This window comes from Mustela erminea, chromosome 5 (genome assembly GCF_009829155.1).
Source record: "Mustela erminea isolate mMusErm1 chromosome 5, mMusErm1.Pri, whole genome shotgun sequence".
Classification (NCBI taxonomy): Eukaryota; Metazoa; Chordata; class Mammalia; order Carnivora; family Mustelidae; genus Mustela; species Mustela erminea.
In genome coordinates this window covers 70,195,335-70,220,319 of record NC_045618.1, presented here as the reverse complement: position 1 = coordinate 70,220,319, position 24,985 = coordinate 70,195,335, and the positions used below count along the sequence as shown (strand labels likewise).

The 24,985-nt window shown below is 40.1% G+C and overlaps 1 protein-coding gene across 6 annotated transcripts in view; it reads left to right on the top strand.

Annotated features, from left to right (window-relative positions):
* The first annotated feature begins 12,717 nt into the window (after positions 1-12,717).
* Positions 12,718-24,985, top strand: part of GABPB1 (GA binding protein transcription factor subunit beta 1) — a 67,725-nt gene continuing 55,457 nt past the window's right edge. The window contains exon 1 of one of the 6 annotated variants that reach the window (XM_032343709.1): positions 12,718-12,986. The gene's annotated coding sequence lies outside the window, so the exon portion shown is untranslated. Of the gene's footprint in view, positions 12,987-13,818; positions 14,125-24,985 lie in introns of those variants that run through there. The other 5 variants (XM_032343706.1, XM_032343708.1, XM_032343703.1 and 2 more) reach the window with 5 other exon arrangements.

The following is a 24,985-nucleotide window of genomic DNA, read 5'->3' as shown; positions in this document are numbered from 1 at the left end:
TAAAGCATCTTAAAAAAAAAAAAAAAGATTTATTTACCCATTTTAGAGACAGAAAGAGTGCAAGCGGGAGGAGGAGCAGAGGGAGAGGGAGAGAGAAAATCCTCAAGCAGACTCCCGCTGAGCAGGGCTCAATCCCAGGACCCTTAGATCAGGACCTGAGCCAAAGTCAAGAGTTGGCCACTCAACCGACTGAGCCACCCAGGCACCCCTGTACCTAAGTATTTCAAAATCTCCTTACAATCAGCTTGGGAGTTGGGGATTGTCCCAAGCACCCTGAGATTGCAGACTTGGCATGTCCTTAGGAAGAGAAAGGACTGGGTGGGCTGCTCAGTGTTAGCTGGGTGATATTTCTACCTTGCACTTACTCCATCTCTGAGGTGCTTAGGCATGTCTTGTAATTAAAGGGATGTAGTTGAGAGTGGGATGCAGAAGGGAAGACAGGGTTAAATATGTCAGGATTGAGCCCCACCCCATCCCCTCAGCTTTTTTTGATATAACTGATATATAATACTGAATAAGATCTACAACACAATGATTTGATACACATCTGCACTGCAAAATGTTTACTATAATAAGGATAGTTAACAAACACTTCCATCACCGTACATTTTTTTAAATTTGTGGTGAGAACTTTTAAGATCTACTCTTCTAGTAAGTTTAGATTGGTTTAGATGGTTATAGATTATTTATAGTCATCGGGCTATACATTAGATCACCAAAATTATTCATTCTTGTAACTAGAAGTTTGTGCCCTTTGTCAATACTCATCCATTCCCCTGCCTCCTCTCCACTCCAACCCCGGCAATCATTGGTGATTCCCATGAGTTCGGTTTTTTAGATTTAATATATGTGAGATCATATAGTATTTGCCTTTCTTGTCTGACTTATTTTATTCAGTGTAATGTCCTCAAGGTTAGCATAAAGCTCTCAAGGTTGAGCTCTTAATTTATGTTCTGAAAGTGAGATGAGACTATCAGTTCAGTATTTTGAACAGTGACCAATGCAAATATATATAGTAATGGTCAAATGAATTCTCAAAGAACCAATGCTTGGTGAGTTAGGTCTAGAATTTTATCAGCTTAGTGTCCCATGGTTTCCTCAAGGTGTAGTATACCCTTAACTCCTACTTTGGGACTCTAGTTGCCTTAACAGGAAAGGAGAGGACAGAGACCCCAGAAATCTTTCACATTTTCACGTAAGTTTGTCTACCTGCTGTCCCATGCTTTCACTCTTAAAAGGAAAACAGCATGGAAGAAAGGTAGTCAGTCACGTCTGAGAAGCAGTATGGCAGAGAGGAAATAAAATATGAATTTTGGGAGGTAGACCAACTGGGGGGAAATATCCGAATTCTTCTATTTTCTACCTGTACATCACTAAAGCCTGTATTTTCTCATTTGTAAAGTGGAGATAGCACCTATCTTTCTTTAAAAATTTTTTTATTTAAATTCAACTTAAATGTACTGTGTTATTAGTTTCAGAGGTAGAATTCGGTGACTCATCCATTGCCTACAACACCCAGTGCTCATTACTTCAAGTGCCCTCCTTAATGCCCATCACCCAGTTACTCTATCCCCCCACCCTCCCCTCCAGCAACCCCGTTTGTTCCCTATAGTTAACAGTCTTTAATGGTTTGCCCCCTCTCTGTTTTCCTCTTATTTTCCCTTCCCCTATGTTCCTCTGTTTCATTTCTTAAATTTCGCATGAGTAAAATCATATGTTATTTGTCTTTCTCTGACCTATTTTGCTTAGCATAATACCCTCTAGTTCCATCCATGTTGTTGCAAATAGCAAGATTTCATTCCTTTTGATGGCTAATCAAAATAACAGTAGCAATGAAATAGTAGCAAGTAAGAATAGTAAATAATAATAACACACACACACACTACATCTTCTTTATCCATTCATCTGTCAATGGACATCAGGGCTCTTTCTATATTTTAGCAATTATGGACATGGGATAGCACCTACCTTTGCAGAGATTAAATGAGAAAAATTTACTGGAATGCACTTAATAGTTACTAAATAAATGCATGGTAAATGAAGTCCAGTGTGTACTAATGGCTAGCATTTTAATTTGAATGCTTGGTAAGCTGAAGTTTCTTTAATGTTAATTTTAGCAGATATCATCAGAATCACCCAGAATAAGGGAAGGTAAGAAAATGAAAGCATAATTGCAGGCACTAGTTATGTGCAATCAATTTTTTTTAATAATCTTTCTGGTACAAAACATATACAAAAGTAGAATACAAAGAACCTCCATGTATCCAGCTTAATTATCATCCTATGACTACTTGTTTCCTTGATACTGCCAACAATTCATACCCTGTTGCAACTCCAGATTATTTTGAAAGCCCAGATAAAACATTTCCTCTTAAATTTCAATGTTCCTCTATGAGATTCTTCAAAAATCTTAATCATAACACTAATCATAACAAAACAAAAGTAATCTGATTCTTGGGTACCATCAGATATCCAATCACCAGTGTGCAACACGTAAAGCCCATTAAGTGAATGAATTTATATCTGCATTGTATAACTCTTATTTCGACCCAAGAGACAAAAATATATCAAATTCCAAGCCACTCCTGAGATGCAAATTAAAATTCAGGGATACTAAATTGAAGGATTTCCCTACAGTTACTTGCCATGCCTGAAGGTGTCACTGTTTGCAAATTGTGCAGGAAGTACACAAACAATAAGTTAGTTGTCAATAATTCGAAGAAAGACAAAACACTGTTAATAGGACAATTTTTTTCAACGAAACTTTATAAATCTCCGGAAAACCAGAGATAACGTTCTTTCCCAAGTTGGGCTGCCATAACAAACTACAACAGACTGGGCGGTTTAAAGAGCATCTCGTAGTTCTAGGGGCTGGCACATCCAAGATCAAGGTGCTGGCTAATTTGGTGAGGGTTCTCTTCCTGGCCTCCTCACTGTGGCCGCACATGGCCTTTCCTTTGTGCCCAAGCTGCGATCTTTCTCTCTTCCTCTTCTTGTAAGGTTACTAATTCTATCATGAGAACTCAACTCTCAGGACCTAATTTAACCCTAACTATCTCCCAAAGGCACAATCTCCAAATACCATGTTAGGGGTTAGGGGGCATGGATTTTGGGGGACACATTCAGTCCATAACAAACCTACACATTTATAAAATGATTACGAAGTTGGAAAAGTTAGTCAGCTAGCATGCTATATCTTTTTTTTTTTTTTTTAAAGATTTTATTTATTCATTTGACACAGAGAGATCACAAGTAGGCAGAGAGGCAGGCAGAGAGAGAGAGAGGAGGAAGCAGGTTCCCCGCGGAGCAGAGAACCCGATGCGGAACTCGATCCCAGGACCCTGAGATCATGACCTGAGCCGAAGGCAGCGGCTTAACCCACTGAGCCACCCAGGCGCCCTAGCATGCTATATCTTAACTCTTTTCCTTTCCTTAAGTTACTTTGGCTCTAAGAATCTGAGATCATCATTCCTGGAAATATTTCTTTACACCCTAATATAACCTCTCAGGGTAGGTGGAACCAATAGCCCAATATTCTTACATGTGCCACCTTAGCACCAAAGCAAACGTATGTAAAAACCACTTTTAGCTCTTATCAGGGTAAGTTTGTCATGAAATGAATGATTTTTCCTCTCTTCCTAGGTTCTCTGTATATCAAACAAAAGCTGAAGGAAAGGATCTTTTTAAATCCTGCAAAGCTTGCAAATTTGCCAAAAAAAAAAAAAAAAAAGTGTGGACGGAGCTGTTTGTAGTCATCCTTGGCCCTTCTCCAGGTTTACTGGCTGCTGTGACTGCATAAGCAATTGTGTTTTTACTAGTTATGTGTGTCGCTGCAGGAGCTGCAGCAAAGAATTTCGGTATCCTGAAGAAATCCTGTAAACCAAAACCCAGTTCCCCCAATTGAACCGAATGATTTTGTTTTTGGTCCTGAAAATACCAGGTAGGATTTGAAATAATATGCCCTTCAAAAGTTGGCAGGGAAAAATCCCCAAAATGTGCTAACACTCTAATATACTGACAAGGCTGTGGAGAAACCTCTGGTACCCGGAAGGCAACAGGGCAGATCCCATCAAAATTAAATGCACATATATGCCCTTGAGCAGAACAATTCCACGCTGAGAATGAAATGAGACATACCTGAATATTCAAGAAAAGAAGGTGTGTGTACCAAGATATTTATCCAAGCACTAATTAGAATAAAATTTAGAAAGTCAGTATCTCTCAATTGGATGATGACTGGTTAAATAGTCTGCAGGGGTAAGAAAAAAATGATGGATCTTATACATCGACATGAAAAAATCTAAGATGTCTTAAGTGTAGAGTGCAGGAAAATAAACATGGCATTCTCCCTTTTATATAAAAATTGGGTTGGGAAAAATAAGAATATTCTTTCTTACATGTATAGGGATGAAAAAAATTCTGGAAGAATACACAAGAAAGTAAGAGTAGAGGTTACCTCGGGGGTGGGAAATATAGGAATGGAAGACAGTGGTGACATTTAAAAAGTTTTCTGTATTAGTGGATGGATTATCTGTTCAAATAATAAAAAAAATTTTTTTTTAAAGATTTTATTTATTTATCTGACAGAGAGATCGAGAGAGTCCAGCAGGGGGGACAATGGGGAGAGAGAGGGAGAAGCAGACTCCCCAGCTGAGCAGGTAGCCAGATGCGGGGCTCGATCCTAGGACCATGGGATCATGGCCTGAGTCGAAGGCAGATAGTTAATGACTGAGCCACCCAGACGCCCCTCAAATAATTTTTAAAAATCTATTAAATGCGCACTCTCTTACAAGAATGGTTAAGACGTAGTTGCCCAAGGTTGAGTGAAGTGGCTGTACCTAAGCAATTCCTGGAAATCAAAGTTTTTGGTGCTTCTGGGGAATTCTGAGATCAGTGACTTTCCCAAAGGACTTTACTTGTTTACTGGAGGGCTTCTCTACCATTCAGAAAGACGGGGTAGGGAATGACAGAAGACATCATGCTTTTGCATTCAATTTAAAATTCTTCAGCAGTCTGCCAAAAATGTACATTATTCATCTGTAAGTCTAAAAACATGCAGGAAGAAGTCAGTAATTGTATTGTGATAGAACATTTTTCTCTCAATGTTAAAGTATTATCTTAAGAGTAAACAAAGTTTTAGTAAACCTAGTAGGTGAAAGCCTTGTCGATTACAGATTACTCAATTTTGAGCAGATACTCCTTTTCAAAAGACAGGTGTTCACCACTAGCCTTAATTATCTCTCATTCCAAGTTTTTAAAATTAATTAATTTGACAGAGAAAGAGAGATAGATAGATATCACAAGTAGGCAGAGAGGCAGGCAGAGAGAGGGGGAAGCAGGCTCCCTGCTGAGCAGAGAGGCCAGTGCGGGCCTAGATCCCAGGACCCTGAGATCATGATCTGAACTGAAGGTGGAGGCTTAACCCACTGAACCACCCAGGCACCCCTCATTCCAAGTTTTAATGACCTTAGCTGACAAAGCCATCTTGATCTTTTCCCTTAGAATTTCAGGTGACTAAAAAATGTACAATAAACAATGAACACTATTATGTAAGATTCCAGTGTTTCCAAGGTGAATTACTTGTACCACTGGTGATACTCCTGGGCCTAGGCAGTACATGAAGCAGCAAATAATGTCACATCATATAGTGAGTTATTCCTGTTTCTTTCAAGCCTTCAGAGTCAAAGCAATTGGCTGGCAAGAGTGTTTAGCCTTAATAATTGGCTTTGTTTTCATTTTACTAATTTTTAGATCTTCTTATTGCCAGAGGTCTAGGGCACAAATGTTTGTCTGGATTACCCGTGTTCACAGAAGCATAACAAACAGGAATGCAGGTGCTGCTATGTATGTTTCAGGAACTCCTTGGTCACAGATTACAATAACCCAAAGGTCTTTTCTCAGGGCTTATCCTTCCACGACTCAAATTCTCTCCATGGGCTTCATAAGATACTTGGATCTCCATCAATGGTGTAGTGCACCATATATACTGGAGTCATGCTGGTTTTAGTTTTTTTAATGTAGGCTCCATGCCCAGCAAGGAGCGCAATGCAGGGTTTGAGCTCACAATCCTGAGGTCAAAGCTTGCACTGAAATCAAGAGTTGGATGCTTAACCAACTGAGCCACCCAGGTGTTCCTCAAGCTGGTTTCAGATGCTGCTGCTTTATCTTGCTGTGAGTCTACAGTTGGTCTACCAAATGAGGACAAATCCAAGGCTACCTTGGAATTGGAGGGGAATAAAGGGTAACACATGTGGAGCGGCTGGCAATGCAGTTTAAATGCTGATTTCCTCTCTTCACCTCTTTTCTCCTCTATTTTCTATATTCTCTCCCAATGATCTCATTCACTCCCATAGCTTCAATTATTACCCTGATGTGGGTAACTCTTAATTTTCAAAATTCTTTTTTTTTTTTTTAAAGATTTTATTTATTCATTTGACACAGAGAGATCACAAGTAGGCAGAGAGGCAGGCAGAGAGAGAGAGAGAGAGGAGGAAGCAGGCTCCCCGTGGAGCAGAGAACCCGATGCGGGACTCGATCCCAGGACCCTGAGATCATGACCTGAGCCGAAGGCAGCGGCTTAACCCACTGAGCCACCCAGGCGCCCTTAATTTTCTATCAGCAATTCTGAATTCATTTTCAGGGAACCAAACCTTAAGTTCTGTATCTGTTTAATAGTGCTACCCTGATGTTCTGGCATGATGTGAATCTCAACGCATGTAAAACAGAGTATCTTTCTTCCAATCTACTCCTTCTCTTTGTTTTCTCATTTTGTTCACGTTATCACTATTATCTCTTTTGCTCAGGCTTAAAATCTGAATCATTCTCATTCCTTCCCCCTTTCCCTTTACACTGAATCATGCACCAACAAAAATCTTGTAAGGCATTTTAATAGCTTAGGGGGTTATAAAAAAGTCTCCCTACCAGGTGAGAAAAAGGAAATTAAGGCAAGTTAGGAGATATGCCAGGACACATGCCTAGAGTGGTTAGAGCCTGACTAAAAACCAGTTAAGACTTGAATTTGGGGCTCCTCACTCCTAACTACTAGGGTCTTTCACCTTCCCCTACTGCCTCAAGTTCTGCAGTATTTTTGCATCTGTCTCTCTTCTTATTGCTACTCCCAGAATTCTGGACTACCTTATGTTTCGCGTTTACAATGTACAGATAGAAATATTGGCTCCGTCAGTGAGATAGTAATAGTTGGTAATATGCATCCAGCATTGCTCATGAAAATTTCTCCCTACTTGTTAATTCCAATAAATTTTTTAAAACCAGGAAATACATAATACACATACTGAAAAGTCACCCACCCCAAAACCTACAGCTAATGAATCACCAAGTGAATCCCATGTAACCAGCACTTATGTTAAGAAACTGAACATTGCCAGCACCCCAGAGGCCCCCTCATGCCCTCCTCTCACACATTACTCCCCAAGCCAAACTATGTCTTTTCTTTATAGTTTTTACTATCTAAAATATACCTCTAAATCTAGTTTTGTTTTGCATTTTTTGAACTTTGAACTTTCCAAAGTGGCTAGACTAATATACATTCCCACCAGCAATATATAGTTTCAGTTGTTCTGATTCCTGGCCATATTTGGCATTTACTGTAATGTCCATTTTAGCCATATTGTGGATGTGCAGTCGTATCTCCTTGTGGTTTTAATTTACATCTCCCTAATGATTAGAAAAGTTGGGTGACTTTACCTGCTTATTGGCCATTTAGATACCCTTTTTGATAAAGTGACTTTTAAGGCCTTTTACCCATTTTTCTATTGGGTTTTTATTTTTTATTGACTTGTGGGAGATTATAAATTCTAGATAGGAGAAAAACATGTATTTTTACTGTAGAACACATTTGCCTGGTGCCATTAGAATACCACCATCTCCCTTTACGCTGGCCCCAAATTCCCTAATGAATCCTCTGGGAGGTAATGTAGTCGACTTCATGTATTCTCTCTAAAACAGAGAAGAGCCATTGTGCCACCGAATTTGCTAGGTCCTGGTAATATAATGGTAAAAAAAAAAAAGGGACTGAAAACAATACCCTTGAATGAGACCTGTATTGGAATTCTGTCTAATGTTTATCAGCTTCATGACATTAGGCAAGTTAGTTAGCCTATTTTGGCCTCTGTTTACTTGCTGGAAAAAATGGGGCTAATAATACCTATTTTTTAGCGTTGCTGTGAGGGTTAACTGAGACAATACACATAACACACTTTGCACAGTAGCTGGCAAACAGACCACATTTACTAAGTAGTAGCCATTATAAATTTGGTTATTTCCTTGCAGCCTCCCAATTCTCTATGGAGGGAGAAACTGAGTAGACAGATGTCCATTTCTTTCTTAGATGCTATAGTTCTCACTATAAAGTATATATATAAAAAAAAAAGCAATTGTTTTAGGTCATCTGGGAACTTGGTCCTTCTGACTCCCTTCACCAAGTGCTTCTAGAGCAGTACTTCAAAAATTACCTGCGGCGCAGTGCAGAAGATCTGGTAACTGTTGCATGACAAACTGAGGGACCATGAGAAGAAAAAAATATGGGTTATGTAATTCGTGAATTTATATTTAAATCTGGTCATCCAGGAGGTGCTGGGACTGAGTGGTGATGACCTAGAGCATGCTCAGGAACATGTGATGAAGAAGGACAATCTCCTCATCACCTTGCTCTTATAGAAAAATGTCTAACATTTGCAATCATTCTGAAAATACAATAAATCAAACAGGTCTGGAGATAACAAACATAGTACAGTGAGGAGCATAACTGTGTGGACAAGGGCCAAGTGACATGTGATCAGGTTAGTGCACTTAAACCTGTGATTCAGAAGTGTGCAGATGTGAAAGGAAAATAAAGGAGTTGGCTGATTTCACTGACAGCTCGAAAAAAAGGCGGAATTTAATAGTAACATTAGAGAAAAAGAAGATCTTAAAGGCATAGAGGATATATGGTTCTACCTTTTGTGGGGGGAACCAAAGCTTCTCATCATAAAAAAAAAATATTATCTCTGGTGAAAGATCACAGGCACATCTATAATATATGAATTACCAGTAGAGGGAAATGATGACATACACAGCAATACAGGTACACAGACATGAAATTACTCAAGTTATTGCAAGCTTCTAAATTCTTACTCAGTATCTGTAAATACCTTTTCTAGGACCAGTAACAAAGGATTTGCAGACTGGCATTGCCCTATGGACCTCACTTTGGTGGCCCTGCTCTGGAGCATTGAAAAAAATCAGACTTTTGAATCTGAAGGGCTGAGGTTAGAGCCTGGAATGTGGGGACTCAACTGACGGGTTGCTCTTGGTCCTGAGCCACCAGTGGCCACCTACTGGTCTTTTTCTCACCTTAAGCACAACACTGAGTCACTCCCTAACTCAAAAATCATCTATTGTTCCCTTGTATCTAGGATAAAATCCCAAACCTGGCATCCAAAGCATTCCAGGCTGGTTCCACACAACTTTGGTCTGATTTTCCACTACACTGCACTGTCCAATATAGTAGTAACTAGCCACATGTGGCTATTGAGCATTTAAAATGTGACTAATTCAGGAATTAAAATTTTAATCTTTAAAATTAAATAACAAACCCGATACATAACTAAATTACTGCAAAACTTTTAAATATGGTTGGAATGACTGGGGTATGTTAATCTAGTTTTTCAACTGTAAATTTTAAGGAATCAAGTATAGAGATATGCCCAAAGTATAAAATACACACCAGATTTTGAACTCATATTTAGTAATGGGAAAAAAACTGTGAAACATTTAAAAAGATTTAATACTTGTCAATATTGATCACATATGAAACGATTCTATTTTGGCTATATTGTACTAAATAAATGACATTAGAATTAAGATTTTACTTTAACGTGGCTACTATAAACTTACATATGTGGCTGGTGTTATATTTATATTGGACAGTGCTGGCCTAGATAATCAATCATGCCTAGGAATCAGTCTTGATTCCTCCTTTTCTCTCACTCATGTTGACTCATTAGCAATACAAGTCAGGTCTAATCACCAAATATATCTTCAGTTCATCCACCTTTTCTCTGCTGCTACTATCCACATTACTTTCCTTAAAATCCTTCAATGGCTTCTACAGCACCTCACTTAAACTTAGCAAGGCAGCATATTTCTATTTCTTTCTTTAGTCTCTAAACAAACTCTTTCTCACCTTAGGATTCTGTTCTGCTACTTCCTTTGGTCTCAAATACTGCCCTTAACTTATTCCCACTGAGGTCTTAATTCAGAGAATACCTTCTCTGTGAGGCCATCTCTGATCAACCTCCAAAATTTTGCCTGTTCTCTCCCCCAAATAAATGCTTATTCCAGCACCCTTTATTTTCTCAAGGGAGCATATTATATTATCTTTCTTCTTCTTCTTTTTTTTTCCTTAAAGTTTTATTTATTTGAGAGAGAGAGAAAGAATGCACACGTGCGCAGGAGCCAGGTGGGGTGGGGGGAAAGGGAGAGTGAGTAGCGGGCTCCCTGCCTAGTCCACTCATCTTGGGGCTCCATCCCAGGACCCCGGGGATCATGACCTGATCCGAAGGCAGATGTTTAATCAACTGAGCCTCCCAGGTGCCCCTTATCTTTTCTCTTTCATAAAACTTTTTTATGGTCTGTTCCCTCCACTGGCAACAGGAATAGAAACCTTGGTTGGTTCCTGTTGGTTTTGTTGCTGCTTAATCTATTCCAGTATTCAGAACAGTGCCAGTTACAGATGGGTGCTCATCAAACAACTTAAATGAGTATCTAATTGCCTCCCAGACATATCTGCTTAGTTGGTTCACAAGTACTTCAAATTCAACAAGGTCAAAGATGTCAAAGATGACTCCCTCTTAGTCATTCCCTTACCGGCTCAACCAAGTCACCAAACTCTCAGTAACTACTTTGGTCATACTCTTCATACTATTTGCCACTACCTCAGTCCAAGGCATTACTTTCTCACAGATTATTGTCTTTTCCAAACTGTTTTCCATGCCCCTGAGTTTGGCTTAACAGTCTAAAATGCAAATTTAACCCTGTAACACTTCTTAAGGCCCTTCAAGTTTCCTCTTAGCTCTCAAAAATTTTATTTGTGCACATGGCATTCAAGGTTTTCATGATTAAACCTCTTCAGGAACAACTCTAGGCGCTCCTGAAACAGCATTATCTTCTTTACTCGGCAATCTCTCCAAACTTTGCCTCCTAACGTTTGTATGTATTGCTTCTTCTGTCTAGAAGGCTGTTCTCCAATTCCCTTATTAAAGCTAATTGCTTCTCCAGTCCCATTTCATTCTTCCATCCCAGGTGAGTAAGGGATTTCTCCTCTAGGAGACTTCGCAGTATTCAGCAGTTTACCCTCATTACACTACTGATGATACCTATTTACTTGTCTGCAGTCTACAGAATAAGATCAATGAGGGCAAGGATTCCATAGCAATCATTAGCTCAATGTTTACTCAAATAAACTCAGTGTTTAAAAAAAAACCAAAACAAAACAGCACAGGCTATCAAAAATTTGACAAACTTTAACCAACCGAAGCACTCAAAGTACTGCATCAAAAGAAACCAATAGGGCTGCTATAACATTTACTTTGCTTCCCTTTCAGGCAAATTGCTTTAATAAGTTACACAAAGACTTTACAACCTTTACCATCTCGGTATCACAAAAGGATGACTGGAGAGAGAAAATTACTTTTCTGAGGCCACACAAAATTAATGGGTAATATGGATTTCACTTAAGCTTGCAAACATTGCTGGATTAAACTCTTGGCGCTGTCTCAGATAGTCCCAACTCCTAACTATAGGAAGCCAGAAGCTGCAAGTTAGCAGCTTGGGAAAGCCACGTGAGAAAGTTATTTCCAGGCTCACCTGTTAAAAACTCACCAATGTGTTTGTTGGGTTTCTTAGCAAATCATCACAAGTTAGTGAACTTCCAAAGACTATCTCCAAACTTTGCGCCTGCCTTAATAAAATACAACACCACAAAAATCTTGACATTGCAGCCATGAAAAAAACAGACCTCTACCTCTGAGTTGACAGAAATCCAAGGCAATTCGGTGAGCAGTTACTAGGATCTATTAAGGACAAGACCCCTGCGACACCACCGGCATGTTAAGAAAAAAAAAAAACCAAAAAAAAAAACTACAGGAATAACTACATCGTCGTGAACCTGAATGCTCAGTGTAAGCGATGAGAAGGACCATCCTTCGTTCCTCCCCCTGTACCTCACCGCCACTCCTGTACCTAGATGAATCTAGAGGCACTTTAAGTTAAATCCTAGCCTCCTGGCCGCCCTTCCGTCTCCCAGCACTCTGCTAGGCGGCTCCGCTTAGCCTCGGAGCTCGGATTCCCCCTCTCTCAGCCGTCACGCCGCAGAGCTACGAAGGGAGGAACACGGACTTTAGTTTCCCAACCGCCAGCCCCCGCAGAAAGAGGCGGGAAGGCTCGGCCGCCAGCCGGGGAGCTCCGCCGCGCACATGGCCGGCCGCAGCTCCCACCCCCGTGCCGCGCAGGCGCCGGGCGAGCCGGGACTTGCGGTCGCCGAGAGCGGATCATTCCGCCGCTTTCTTTGTGTGGCTCTGGCTCTACAAATGGCCTATTCCTCTCCATCCGTTAAAAACAAAAATCAGATTCTGTCGTCCCCTTCCCCCCGCCAGAATGGGGTCGGGGAGGGAGTGGGAGAGCGATCTGCTGCGGAGGGCAAGGGCGGAAAGGCTCAGGCGCGGGCTTGACAGGGGCCGGGTCCGGGAGGGATGCTGGGAGCTTTGACTCACTCGCACACCATGTGTCCCTCCGCGCGCAGCACGGGGGACTTTTCGGTGGGGATTTTGGGCGCCGACCAGACGCGGCATTTTCGGAAAATAGCGCCCTGTGCAGCTGAAGCGCTTTGTGTGTAGCGGGGCCGCGTCAGCCCGGCCGCGTACGAGGCGCCTCGGGTCCCCGCAACACCTCCTGCTGCTCCCCCGTCGCCGCTCCCGAAGCTTTTCCAGGTCAGTGCGGGTCTGTGTAGGGCCCTGTTACCACCGGATGTGGAAGTTGATCTCTTCGCTGGTAAAAAATAATTCCACTTCCCCCGGAACCCAGATCATCCCCGCGATTTCCTGTTTATTGCATTAAGGCGCCGGGTTTCCGGGGCTCCTGGCCCCGCTTATTCCGCGGGGGTCGGCGGGGTCGGCCTGGGCGCCCGCTCCGCCCGCGCCGCCGCCGCGCTTTGTCCGCTGGGCACCCCGCTTCTGGGAGGGGCGGGCAGACATGGTGGCGGCCGCCGCCCCCTCCTCGGCCCCGGCGCGCCGAGGCCTCCCAGCCGGCCCTGGCCGGAGCGGCGGCCCCGGGGCGGGGATGGGGTCGGGCCGGGGCGGCGGGGGCTCTGCGGGCGCCGGGAGGCGGGAGGTGGGCGGGCGCGGGAGGGAGACAGGCTGAGGCGGCCCGGCCCGGCCTCGCCGCCCGCCACCCCGGGAACTGCCGGCCTCTTTGTCTGGGCGGCCTGGCGGCCCCACCGGGCTCTCCGGAACCGGGAAGGGGCGGCGGGGGTGGCCGGCCCAGGGCGCGCTGTGTTGTGGGGCCTGCGCGGCCGGGAGGCGCTCGGGCCGCGGCGGGAGCGGCTGGCCCGGACAGGGTTAAGCGGAGGGCCGGCCCGGCCCGCGCGGGGCCGATCGCGGCTACTGCCACGACCTCGGGGACTCAAGTCCCTGAGGGGACAAAGCCCGCCGCTCTGGATGCTCGGGACTTGTGCACTTGGGACTTGGCCGGCGGGATCTGCGGGTGCACGGCTTCAGGAAAAAGTTGAGAATTTTGCCAGGTCATTTCTGCCTGGACACAGTTAATCAGTGTGTTTTTAGAGTGCTTCGTTGAAGCTGTCCTGCCGTGTTGAATCAGCGTGCATAGCCTCGGGGGTGCATCGTGAAAACTGAAACCAAAGGAATTATATAGGCCTGCTTTGTGTGTGTTTTCCCACTTTAAGCTTGTTTTCAGTACACATACTCTTGCCTTAAACCTGATTGGACTGTGGCGAGCAGACATCTGTTCAAAGGAGGGGTAGCGACCACAACAGTACTTTGGAAGGGGGCTTGGAAATGTGGAAATATTTTAAGTGCTTTCTCCGAACACTGATTTGCTGTCTCGATTCAGGCAAGTTACTTTATGAAGTATAATTTTTATCTGGAAAATGTTTTGATGTAGTAAGTAAAATGATCCTTGAAAAGTAATTTTCCATTCCAGGATTAAAGATGCACTGTAATTTATAATGCACATGTTAGTGGTCAGAAATTCATTTTGCAGATAGTTATTTCACATAGAGACCCACCCAGCATAATTTAAATTTCTTTGCACTGACCTATCACCATCCGCGTTGACACTTCCACTTTCAGGTTCAGAGTCTGAATTTAAGGAAATTAAAGATGGCTTTATGCGTTTTTTCTTAATTTTCTCTTTTTAAATATTTCCCCTCAAATAACAGCAGAAAGAAAAATTCATTGCATGTTAATACAGTGACATATTAGGTAAGAGTGACATTATTTTGCATTTCTGTAAGTCTTAGATGTCTGGTTTAATAGAAGACATGTAGATTCTTAAGTCTGCTGCATTAAGTCTGTTGTGGTATCATACCAGGTAACCTCTGGGAAACTCCCAAAACTCCATTGTATGATTATGCCTTTTTTTTTTTTTTTTTAAACTGAGAGATTTATCATTTCTATCCTCTTACCATACAAGTCAAATAGGATATTATACAAGACCCATTTAGAAAATATGGATAGGGTTGATTTCTGTAATTTCTTCTTGTGCTTTTTTTTGAGTTTGGGGTTTAGATAGATAAACAGTATTAAAAGTAAAGATTGTGTAATCTGCATATGATCCTGGAGACTTAGGAACATTTGCAAATACTTTAAATGACTGAACTTAATTTTTAATTCCACAACTTAGTTATGTATGCAAGTAAAATGTGAATTGCATTTTAGATGTGTTTGTGAAAACTAGTGTGTAAAAGTAATATTTGAAGATAGGATAGTCAAAGCACTGCAGGAGCTGCAGATTTAAAAGGAATCCTGCAGTGAAACATTTGGTCAAACAATACTTTTGTAATGCGTATACATACCTTTAGAGTTAACTCTCCTAACTTAGAGTTTGAGTTCTCTCTTTCAGTCAATCTGGGTATTTTTGGTTGGAGGCCAGTAACACTGTAAATGTGTGAAAATGTTAAGCCCATACTTTGAATTAATGGTTTTGAAATGAAGCTAAATTCATTTCCAGTTGTTTCTGTGAACTCTACTTTGATTCTTTCAGACTGTAGTTCTCTACTGTTCCATCAACAGGAAGCATCTGGTCATTCTTGACATAATTGTTTGAAAATGCCAGGTGAATTTTTGATGTTCATTATGCAAATGAGAATAAGTATCAAATTTGATATTGGTTAATTTTATTTGTCTCCCTTTTCTCAGCATCTCTAAGATGTATTCATGATGGACCTCATCTGTAGAATGCACCCCTCCCCCTGCTTTATTCCCCACCTCTTGAGTACCTCCCAAGTTAGGAATAGTGACAGGTAAAGCAAACAGGTCAGGAAATTCAGAAGACATTACATGAAATTTTGAATCGTGAGTTTATTTTGAGAGTGTATTTTTGAGGGTGCAGTTCCCTTTGCAAGTAGTCTGAGTGTGGGTGAACTCACTAATGGGTCCATCTCCTCTCTATCTCATAAACATTAAGAAGCAAACAGAAACAAAATGTTAAGATCAGGGTAACTTAGTTTTCTAATGAGTATTGTTTCTTTGGCTCCAGAGCTTTCCAACTAGTAATCGTAGGTTTCTATAGTATTAATATGTCTATCTGGATATTAAACTTTTTTGAAGTTGTTTGTTCCATCATGCTCTTTAGAAGGTCTGTCTGCTAATATTAAGGACTGTTTCCCCGGTGTGTGGACAACAGTGCTTTACATATAGAAGATGTGTTGGTGTGGTTACCTGTCTAGTCAGTTGTTGGTGGGCTAGTTAGTATATTTTCATTTAGGTTAAGTATGTCCATGAGGTAAGTGTAGAGGCTAAAGCTTGAAATGATTTCTCCATTGAAGGTAAATCATAATGCAGAGCCATTGATATATTTAGAAATAGGAATTTGAAACTCTTTTTCCTGGTTCTCTTACCTTTTAATGGGAATAATTGGAACGGCTAGCAGTTAGGGCCCAAGATGCTAAAGCACAAATACAATAAGACTCGATCATTTTAACTACATTTAATGTGAATCAACATTATGGTATCATTTTTTAAAAAGTAAATGTCATTTTGAAGTTGGTAGAAGACATAGAACAGGTATTAGGGCACATGGTGGCTCAGTCTTAGGTTAAGGGTTTGACTCTTCATCTCTACTCAGGTCATAATCTGAGTGGTGAAATGGAGCCACAGGTCTGACTCTGTGCACATGGTGGAGTCTCATGGTGGAGTCGGCTTGAGATTCTCCATCTCTCTCTGCCACTCCCGCTCCTGTGCTTGCATGGTCTCTCTCTGGAAAGAGAGAACAGGTATTTAGCCACACTTTACTTTGTGTTTGTTGTATTATACCTGGGATAATTACATTGTGTCAGCTTTATTGTGCCGGCTTTTTTGGTAGCAGACTGTCACATTATGAGTGGGCCCTTATATCATTCTCAGACTTCTTATCAGAATCACCTGCGGAGCAAGAACACGGAGGCCCAAGCTTAAGTAGCATAGCTGGGACCTAGGCCACCATATTTTTCCCAAGTTCCTCAGGTGATAGACACTCCGGTTTAAAGAGCACTGAACTATAGAGCATATCCAGAGGACCTTGATCATGGGGAGAAAGGACATGAAGAAAGGAGGAAGGGCTGAAAAATTCGATATTTGGCTCAAAGAAGAGAAAGAAGCTCATCTAAGGAATGATAGCTATATTTAAATTTAGACGTCTGTCGCACAGATCAGGTCTTTGATCTGCCTAGAGAACTAGGATGCATGGGTAGTAGAAGGAGGATTTCAATAGTCTTTCAAGATAAATTTCCATGAAACAGTAAACATGTAAAGGTTGGGTTTGGGTGGTAGGCTCTAAGTTTTCACTGAAGATGTTCAAGTTAGGGATTCTAGGGTGGAGGAATTGATACCCAGAATGAGGAATTGGTCCAGGAGTCCTAATGTTCTCTACACACTTGAGATTTTATGATATTTGTCTAGGTTTGCAGGTACAGAAGTAGGAGAGCAAAAGCCAATTTAGTGAAACAAGCTGGTTAGCTTAACTAGATCATAGTTTTCACCTTGGTTAAAGAGAAATAAGTTTTAAGTGAGAGAGCTATTTGATGAGAGCTTTAAACCCAGGGGGTGCCTGAGGGCTCAGTCTGTTAAGTATGTGCCTTTGGCTCAGGTCATGATCCGGGAGTTCCAAGATGGAGACCATGCCCTGCTCCCTGCTTGGTGGGGAGTCTACCTCTTCCTCTCTCTGTCCCCCCCCCCCCAGTCCTTCTCTCTCTTTCTCTTGCTCTCTCAAATAAATAAAATCTAAAATAAATAAAAAACCCACTGTAATTTGGGAGACTCAAACCTTAACAATGGGCATATTTTCTGACATGGAAATTCTCATTTAAGGGATTTTATCTTGATGTAGTAAGGATGTGTGCAGAGATTTAGCTGTGAGCATTCTGATTGCAGCACTGTTCATAGTAAAAGCTGTGTATTAACATTTGACCCTGCTCCCACATTAATCATATGAAGTAGATATTATTATCCTCCATTTTTCAGCAGAGAAAACAGGCATAGGGAAATGAGGTAGCTTGCCTAAGGTAGAGTTAGTAAGTGATAGAGCCAGAGCTTGGATCCAAGCAGTTTGACTTGAGTCAGTAACGCTTGGTCACAGTGATTGTTAGGATATATATTCACAGTGGGGTGAATAGGGCCTAGCTGTTAAAATGATGTTAGAAGAACGTGAAGACATGAAGAGAGGTCTTGGTATATGTCAAGTAAAAAAATTTTAAAAACACAATTCCGTTTTGGTTAAAAAACAAATATACAGTTGATCCGTGAACAATAGGGCTTTGAACTGCATGGGTCCACTTATACACAGGCCTTTTTTTTTTTTGGACAATACAGTAGAGTGCTTTAAGTGTATGTTCTCTTAATTTTTTCCCTAACTTCCTTTCCTGTGGCTTGCTTTACTGTAAGAATACAGTTTGTAACACTTATACAGAATATGTCTTAATCCATTGTCTGTTATTGGTAAAGCTTCTAGTGTCAGTAGGCTATTAATAATTAAGTTTCAGGGGAGAGAAAAGTTATACTCAGATTTCCAACTGTATGGGTGGGTGGATATCTGTACCCTTCAGCCCTGCATTGTTCAAAGGAAAATTGTATTGATGTCTGGAAGGATATAGGTCAAATTGTTAAGTGGTTATCTCTGAGTGGAGTTTTATAAGTGATTATTTTCTTTCTGCTTATCCAAATTCTCTGACTTCTACAGTGAATATATATTTTTATGTATTAATTATAATCAAAAGCATATTAAAATGTCATATTTCAATAAGAAATTAAAGATTTACATAAACTGAGAAGCTTGGATTTTATACTGTACTTAATGCAGTTTGACTTAGGAATTGCACATAAATGAGAATTTGTAAGCACATGAAGTGTTTTGTGTTTTTTTAAGTTTGATTCCTTACTGTTGTAGAAGTAATATGTTAGTTGGGATGAGAAAACAGTCATGGACTCCTACCATTCTATCATTAATCACTTCTCAATTTTGTGTTTTCTCCCTCTTCTGTGTAATATTTTAAACATTGTATTCATCCCAGCTTAGTCACTCTCTGGCTTTGTGACATTAGGCAATTTACTTAATCGCTCTGCCTCAGTTTGCTCCTTTGTAAAATTGGTAATTATAATAACTACGTTTTGGTGCTTGGGAGTATTAAATGAGTTACTGCATATAAAGTGATCAGAACAGTGTCTGACACATTTTAATAGCTCAGCAAATGTTAGCAGTTATTATTATAGGATCATAGGCCACTAAAACCCTTGGGGTCTAATAGTTTTTGGAATTAAGAATTTTTTGAATATAGGCAACATAGTAATGTAACCTCTTGACAGAGTTCATTCCACTTCAAACACATTACTATTTCTGCAGCAACACATATGAAGGTTTATACCAAATGGGGTTAATAAAGACTGTCAGTGCTTCATGTCAGTGCAGGTAAGGTTTTGCCACCCAAGAGTTTTTATATTTTGGCATTGCAGGTAAGGAACCTGTAGGATATTTATTAAATTTTGAGTCCTATTTTATTTTAATACCTTTTCATGTTATTATATAGCTTCATAATCCATGGTAATTTAAAAATTAGAAAATGAGCACTTCTATTTCTTTTTATTATAAATTATGCTAAACCTCTACCAATATTGTTGATTCTGTTACCTAGTGTTGTATTTTTTAGAAAAGGCTTGAGAGTTCCTCTAACCTAATTAGCTTTTTTTCTGTTTCATTACACTTGAGGAACAAGACATTTCTTTTTTTTTTCTCTTTTATTTAAGTTCTAAATTCCACTTAATATACAGTGTTATATTAGTTTCAGGTGTACTGTAGTAATTTAATAGTTCCATACATCACCCTGTGCTCATAAAAACAAGTGCGCTTCTTAATCTGTATGACTGATTTAACCCATTCCCTATTTGCCTCTCCTCTGGTAACCATCAGATTGTTCTCTATAATTAAGAGTTTGTTTCTAGGTTTGTCTCTCTCTTTCCCTTTGCTTACTTTTTTTTTTTTTTTTTGAATTCCACATATGAGTGAAATAGTATGGTAGTTGTCTTTCTCTGACTTATCTTACCTAGTATTATACTCTCTAGCTCCATCCATGTCACTGCAAATAGCAAGATTTCATTCTTTTTTATGGCTGAATAATACTCCATTGAAAAAAAAATATATGTACACACACATTATATATATATAGTGTGTGTGTATCTACACACACACACACACACACACACCCCTCCATATCATCTTTATCCATTCATCAGTCAACGGATGCTTGGGCTGCTTCCATAATTTGGCTGTTGTAAATAATGCTGCTATAAACATAGGGGTGCATATGTCCTTTTGAATTGGTGTTTTTGTATTCTTTGGGTAAATACGCAGCAGTACTGTTACTGTATGGTAACTTGGTTTACTACAGCAGTAATTTTTTGTAGGAGGTGAGTGGAGGCCACTATGGTACCTCTGTTTAACATGCCCTCCCATTCTGTAGATGTGGGAACTAAGGTGGATATTTATCCTAAGTCATAATACTAATTATAGATCTGAACATTGGAATTAGGTCACTTCCTCTCATGTTAAAATTATTGGCTGTGCAGCCCTTCTGATTCCTGTACTCACTTTGTGTCTACAGCACTTACCATGTATCCAGACAGAAGAAAAAAATTTAAACAGTGCCTTAGTCCAAGCTGCTATAATAAAAAGCTGGAGGCTTGGTAACTTATAAACAACAATTTATTTTTCCTCTCCGTTCTCTGAAGGCTGGTATGTCCAAGATCAAGGTGCAAGCATGGTTGGTGATAAGGACCCTCTTCCAGTTGCAGGCTTCTCTGTTGTATCCTCACATGGCGGAAGGGGTATGGGAGCTCTCTCAGGTTTCTTTTTATAAGGGCATAAATCTTAATGATCCTTCCTCATGACCTAATCACCTCCCAAACATCCTCCCTCTTAATACCATCACTTTGGCCATTAGGAGTTCATACAAATTTGAGGGGGTGGGTGAGAGACATAATCATTCAGACCTTAGCCAACAGTATGATGTTTAAAGGAATGATCTTAGGGGCGCCTGGGTGGCTCAGTTGGTTAAGGAATGATCTGAAAATTTTCCCTTACATCCTAAACTGGTATGTATGAACTCTTACATCTTTGCCCTTGTGATTACTCCACCCATGCCTTGAGCCATTTCTTTCATACAGACTCTCAGCTTCTCTCCCTTTATTGCTATGCGCATTAGATACAGACTTGACAGAACTTGACACCAGTCACTTCTTTCATATTTACCTGTTGTCAGATCTTTCTACCATCTGTCTCTTCCCCTGTGCCCACCACCCAGGTCAGCATATTTATGGAGGAAGGTGAGTGAGTCCAAAGAATTTCTTGGCCATTATGAATTTATGCTGAACAGTTCCCAATGGGCCCTTGCTATTCTTGGCTATTATTTTATTAATCTCACATTTTTCTGTTTTCTCGTATCTTCTTCCTCTCTCTCAAAAGGTGACATTGGTTTCTACTTAATTGAAAAAGCAAACAGAGTACACATTTGCACATTTTTTTTCATCATCACCACGATGAGTCTATTCTTTCTTATTTTGTGAACTGAATAGAAGGAAGAGGATTCTTGTGCTTTTCTAGGAATCTTGCCACACTTTTCCTCTCTGATCACTTCAGTTGTTCTCTGCAATGGTTTGGTAATAATAAATCATCATATTTAAATTGTAAAGTTTTTGTAATACATGTTTCTCTTATTATTTATATCCATTAGTCAGCACAATTCTTTAGATTACTGGGTCTTAGTTTGTCTTGAGGCTCTGCAGTGCCTTGTATTTCCCATTTTCACTTCGGAGTCTCCTCTTCCAACCCATCTTGCAGTTTTTCCTAAAACTTTTTTTGAACCCACTGCTTTTAAACCTGAACAGCCAGTGGAGAGAACATGTGCTGTTGACCTTTGCGCTCTCCACTGTGCCAAGCAAAGTGAATTGAACTTGTACTGGATAAATGTTTGAATGGATCACCGTTTGCTCAGAACATTGACTTGGAATTGTCTGCAGAATAAAGTCCAAACTCTGCTTTCTGACTTTCAAACCTTTATTGTTTGGCTTCTTCAGCCTTACTTGAGTCTTGTTTCCTCTGTAATATACCATGCTCAGGTACAACTCCCTCTGTTCTTCCTTTTCCTTTTCCTTGATAGACCTGTCATGACCTATTCGGGAGTGTTTGTTTTATGCCTGTACTGCCCTAATCTCTGGTATTAATAGAAATGAAAACAGAAGACAGTCTGTGTTCTTGGGGCTGGCATTAGGGAGGAGGGGAAAGGAAGTGCACGGTAAATATCAGGTGGTAACGAGTGGCATGAAAAGGGATAAAACTGATTAACGGGTTAGAATGGTGGGAGATGGTTGCTATTTTAGGTGGTCAGGGAAAGCTCTCTTTGGGTGTCCTGGAATGAGGGAGTAAATGATGGAGTTCTTTAAGTAAGGAGCTTTCTGGGCCAAAGAAACATGTTTAAGACCTTGCGGTGAAAGCATGTTTGGCTTGTTGGAATAATTCCTGAGGCTTGTGTGCCTCCAGCAAAATGAATAAGGGGGAGTGATAGGTGAGATTAGAGAGGTAGTGGAGAGCTAGACTGCTCCAAATGTTGTCTTTCATTGAAGAAACCTTCCTTGACTACATATTTTTGTTTGCTGATTTAAAGCTTCTCTGAACCCATATAGCAACAATGGAAGTAGCTTTCAAGTTACTTTTTTAAAATTTGACCTACAGTAAGAAATGTATTTTGCATCAATAACATATATACACGTTGTTTGTGCGTGTGTGTGTGCGCGCGCGCGCGCATATGTGTGACTGGAACAAAGATTTCATGAAACAACATACCTTTATTACATTTGTTATATGCTGATATTTTTAAAAATGTTGGCTTTAGCCCACTAAATCATTTCACAGTTAAAAACTTAATACTTAAAAAGAAAAAACCTACAAGGACACCTGGGGTGGCTCAGTTGGTTGGATGACTGCCTTTGGCTCAGGTCATGATCCTGGAGTTCCTGGATCCAGTCCCACATCGGGATCCCAGCTCCACAGGGAGTCTGCTTCTCCCTTTGACCTTCTCTCTAATGTTCTTTCTCATTGTCTCTTTCTCAAATAAATAAATAAAATCTTAAAAAAAAACCCAAAAAACTACAGACTGCTTTTATTATAATCCACATATTCTTCCAGGTTGTGAAATATCTTCAGTTAAAGATCATGATTTCAATTATTTTCTGTATAGGTTTTTAATGTTAACTACTGAATAGAGAGGACTTGTTTAATTGGCAAATAGCTATTGAATGGGACACGAGAAACTGCTGAATTCTAAATACATAAGAGCAAGATAAACTGGGCCTGACTTCCTGAGGCTTATAGGAAAGGAGAGCTTGTAAACAAATCCTTGTAACAGAGTGGAATCCACATATTAATGAGAGGTTCAGGGCACAATGGCAAAATAGAGAAATGATTAATTCTTTTTGCTGAAAAGGTCAGCGGAAGCTTGTTGGAGAAGGTAATGTCTGAACTGAGTTTTAGAGGAAGAAATATAAGTATGTGGTGGGGTAACTTGGGGTAAAGAGAAGATTTCTCAGGCAGGATAACACATAAAGGAATGGTGTAACAAAACAATAGGATGTAGGGGTAATTTTGGTAACCGTATTGTTCGAGGATACATGCAAGTGGCAAGTGGTGGTGAGTTGGGAGGCTTGAGTGAGGCACTGGCCAGATCCAGAAAGGTCGGAAATGCATTGTAGGAAGTTGCTACATGCGAGATAGAGATCCAGTCTCTCAATAAGTCCAATGCAGCCAGTTTTTCCTCACATGATGAAATACATTGCTGTTTCCTCAACTCTGCCCTAGAGGAAGTTGGCTTACATTTATGGGCTATGTTGTACCAGAAAGGTTTTTTTTAACATTAAACTTTCACTCATTGCAGTGTTAAGTTTACTCTGTAAGAAGCATTTGAGAATGGAGATGTACTGAGGAAATAGGAGATTTCACAGTTCAGGGTAATTCTGGAATTTATGTATATGAAATAGAATGGTAGGGGGCCAACTATTTAAATTTCACTTCAAGTTAAATGTACATATGGTTAAATTCTGTATTCTGTAGGTCGTTAGAATACATGATTGTATGTTTTAGGAAGATATTTCGATAAATTTGATTAATTTGACCAAACCACAGTGTAAGACTTTATGACAATGTTCAAAATACAGAAATTTCGAATAGACTGAGAGGAGTATTTGTAACACATATAACAAATAAGAAATATATATGATGCCCTTCTACAAAGAAAGAATGACATAGAAAAGTATACCAACAGGTAGTTTCAGGCGAGGAAATACAAATGGCCAACAAATATTTGGAAAATTATGCAATTTTACTAGTAATTTGAGAGATACATATTAAAGCAAAAGTTAATACAGGCAAAATTTTAAAAACTTGCCAATGTTAAAATTGGCTGTATTATGAGGAAATAATAAACATTATAAGCTGTTGTTGGGACTATAAATTGGATTGGGGGTGTAAATTGATGTGGGCAGTTTGTTAGTATTAATTTGAAATGGTATTCCCAGCAAATCTGCCCATTTTCTGTACTAAAGGAACACTAGTGTGTGTGCATAAGGAAGCACATGCAAGTATGTTCATTGCAGCAGTTTATAGTAGTAAAAAAAAAAAACCTGGAAAAATAAATAAAACTGGTTAAATTACTAAAATCACCAAGTAAATTGGTATATTCATACTATGGAATAACGTAATAATTTGGAGAAATGAATATGACATGTACTAAGTTTTAGAGCAGTATATACAATATGAGACTATTTATAGATATATAAGGAAAAAACCCCCAGAACAATGCTATGTTTTGGAGGGGTGCAAATGCAAAGAACATGGTCTGGGTAATCCTCAACTGATAATAGTGCTTATCTCTTGGGTGATGGGTAGAGGATTGGGTTTTGGGAGTAGAGTTGGGAGGGATGATTAGAGGGAACTAGCTTTTTCAGTAATCTTTGGAATTTTAAAGTTAGAATATTACAGTGTATATTTATAAATTCATTAAAATAATAATGATCAGTTGACAATAGGAAGGACAATAGTTGGGGAAGGAAAGGAACCAGTTAAGGAGGTACTTCATTAATATAGACATGAAAATGCAGTGGCAAAGGCAGTGAGAAGAGGACTAATTTATAAATGACTCAGGTAATTTCACAGTATGTATCAAAATTAGAATTGT